Source organism: Aotus nancymaae, unplaced genomic scaffold (assembly GCF_030222135.1).
Source record: "Aotus nancymaae isolate 86718 unplaced genomic scaffold, 86718_ANA_hifiasm-v0.15.2.pri h1tg000014l, whole genome shotgun sequence".
NCBI classification, from domain to species: Eukaryota; Metazoa; Chordata; class Mammalia; order Primates; family Aotidae; genus Aotus; species Aotus nancymaae.
Window position 1 is genome coordinate 15218840 of NW_026988425.1, and position 3330 is coordinate 15222169.

Consider the following 3330-nt stretch of genomic DNA (forward strand, 5'->3'; position numbering starts at 1 on the left):
CGTCTTTTTTTTCCCCCTCCATTAAAATTTTGTCTGTATTTGACATTTGAATCACCCTAGAATGTGGAATATTGTTTTTGTTGAAGTTGCTGGACAAGTGTCTCCTACCTACTTTGTTCGGAAAAAGCTCCAAACATCCCCTTCTCATTTGCCCCTGGCCTGGGAACACTGCCCTTCCTGGCCTCCCTGGCTCAGGCATCGGAGCCCACATGGTCACCAGCACGAAATTCAATCCCTGCTCCCGGGTACCTGAATAGACAGGAGTTACACACACGCTCCGAATAGCCCTGGGACATGGGCTAGGTGAACTGTTAGCCTGCAGTGGGCCTGCCTAGCCTTCAAAGGTCAGATGATGTGAAATATTCCTCAGTGCCTGAAGATATTAGTCACACAGTAAATAAAAATACAGAGAATCTTGGAGGAGGCAGTGGGTGAAGTATCAGAAGCAGACATGTCAGAACAGAGGTATCCTGTCATCCCTGCTTTGCCTGATAAACAGGCGGGGACGGAGGCTGGGACAAAATTCCTAGGCTGCTTCTCTGACTTCCTATCTCAAAATACTCAACATCAATTTCTGGGATTCCCAAACGTTGTCTCCAACACTTATCTCCCCTTTTCTATAGATCCAATCTCTTCAAATACTGGCTCTTTTCTTCGTACCATGCAAGCATATTAAAAACTGCTCCCATTTTGGAGGAAGGCCAGGGAGGCATGATGTGGGCGAGTAAGGTGTCCAGAGTGGTGTCTGGAGAATCTCTGCGGGAGATATTTGACTGTCACTTCATATTAACTTGAGTGGAAACTAAAAGGGCCCTGTCCTCTTCTCCCCTCTCCTCAGGCCTGCCAGGCAGGTGCAATGACGGAAGCCCCTGGGACGCCGGAAGCCGCCAATGTGGGACGCTACGGTGGCCACGACAGTGGCGGAAGTCTTCTCGGCCGCGCTGCGTTGTCTCTGGGCCAGGCCTTCTCCAGCTACCAGTCCTTCCAGCCCCAGGCGTGGGGCCTCAGCCTGAGCTGGCGACTGACTGCGTCTCTGGCAGGAAGGACTGAGGCTGCAAGGACCTGCAGGAGGCACTGCCCAAACTCCTGGCGGGACTGACACGGCCTACACCCAGCGGGGACAAGCTGCCCAGGAAGTCCCCCTACCGGAGGGGGCGGACCCTGGCCCAGCCCTTCAGCTCAGGGCATTGGGATGGACTCTTGCATCGTTCCCCTGAGGCATGAGGGCCTGTCACTGGTGCAGACCACAGATGACTTCTACCCCTTGGTGGAGGATTCCTACATGATGGGGTGCACAGCTTGTGCCAATGTGCTAAGTGACCTCTGGGCCATGGTCATTACTGAGGTGACAACATGTTGATGTTACTCAGCCAGGGTATGAGTGAGGAGGAACGGAAAAAGATAATGCCACTCATGATCAAAGGCTTTCGGGACAGCTACTGAGGAGGGAGGAACTGCAGTGACAGGTGGACAAACGGTGGTCACCTCTTGGCTTATCGATGGGGTTACCACTGTGGCAACTTAATGCCTAATAACGCCACTGTTGGGGATGTGCTGGTGTTAAATCCTCAGGAACCCAAATTGCTGTCAATGCACACCAATGGCTGGATAGTTCTGAAAGATGGAAGCAGGTGAAGATGGTGGTCTCCCGAGAAGACATGGAGCTGGCCTATCAGGAAGCCATGTTTAATATGGCTACCCTCAACAGAACTGCTGCTGGATTAATGCACAAATTCAGTGCCCATGCGGCCACAGATATCACAGGCTTTGGTATTCTAGGACACTCTCAGAACCTTGAGAAGCAACAAAGAAACAATGTGTCCTTTGTCACTCATAATCTGCCAGTCATTGCCAAGATGGCTGCCATCAGCAAGGCCAGAGGGCAGTTTAGGCTTCTTCAAGGAACCTCAGCTGAAACCTCAGGAGGATTACTGATTTGTCTTCCAAGAGAATAGGTGGATCACTTTTGTTCTGAAATCAGATCTTCCAAGTACAGAGAGGGTCACCAAGGATGGATCGCTGGCATTGTGGAAAAGGGAAACCAGACAGCCTGGGTCATTGACAAGCCTGGAGTTATCGAGGTCCTACCTCATGGGGCCACTGCCACTGCTCTTCTCCTGCACATTCCAATAGTTCCTCAGAGCCTAGCTCATGAAATGAAATGGCAGAAGTTGTTTAGAGCTTAGGGCCTTTGTAAACAATCATGGACAATTCTCAAAAGTTGATTTAAGAAATTTCCAAAGAAGACTACCTGCATAGTGGTTGCAATTGGCCTTTCTAGGTGATCTAAATTAGCCCATCAAAAGCTGCCTGTGTGTGCATTCCAAGGCCAGAAGTAGCATTCTGAACTTTGTGGGGACATTTGAAGACACGGGTAGAAGAGGAGCAGAAAAACTTGTTTCCTCTTTCCAAAGTAAGATGAGGCTATTCCAGTTTGAGGGATTTTTCTTTGCATTGGGTTGATTAATTTCTGCACAGGGAGTGAGATTATTTACTAAAATTGCATACACACACAAAAAGTAAATTGCACAATGAAAAAAATTTAGATCTGAAGCAAATGAGTTTGCGCCAGTACTATTGATAAATCTAAATTGTTATGAGAGATCTTATAATGCAATGTCAAGTTCTTTATAAGATTTTTCTGAAGTACTGGCTCTTTCCTGCTCTGGACATGAATTGGGCAGCTTGTTCAAACACTGGGAAAGGAGGACCTGCAACCATCTGACTTGGACTCTGTTAATTCTGTCTCTCCCTCTACAGCCCATCAAGGACTAGAAGAGGCAGAGAGAGCCCTAGAGCCCAGGCCTTGATGGTCATTAAGACGTTAAATCTTGTGCTGAAAATTTCTGGTGATTTAATCAATAAAGAGTAATTTCTAGCTAAAACACCAAAATTTCTCCCATTTTGGAACACAAAACCCTCCTTTGACTATCTTCCTTCTTCTCCCAACAGTTGCTTCTCTTTCTTCTTCTGGATCTGTATGTCTCAACCTTTGGTGTGCATCAGAATCACCTACAGAACTTGTTAAAGCACACATTCCTGGGCCTCATCTCCAGAGTTTCTGATTTGATAGGTTTGGGGTAGGGTCCAAGAATGTGCATTTCTAACAAGTTCCCAGGTGACGCTGATGGTTGGGGACACATTTTGAGAACCACCACTCTAAAGAGCACCCTCTGCATTCATCGGCTTTGCTTGTTCTTTTTCCATTCACTACCCACCCTGCTGTCACCTGTCTGCTGCCCCACACCACTGATCTCCAAAGGTCAAATCCAGTGGAGCTTTACATCCCATCTTACCCAAGCCGTCTGCGACGTTGGTCCCCCGGCCACG

At 48.3% G+C, this 3330-nt stretch overlaps 1 pseudogene; it reads left to right on the forward strand.

Annotated features, from left to right (window-relative positions):
• The first annotated feature begins 1177 nt into the window (after nt 1–1177).
• On the forward strand, nt 1178–2155 carry LOC105732993 (selenide, water dikinase 2-like; annotated as a pseudogene).
• Nucleotides 2156–3330: the final 1175 nt, after the last annotated feature.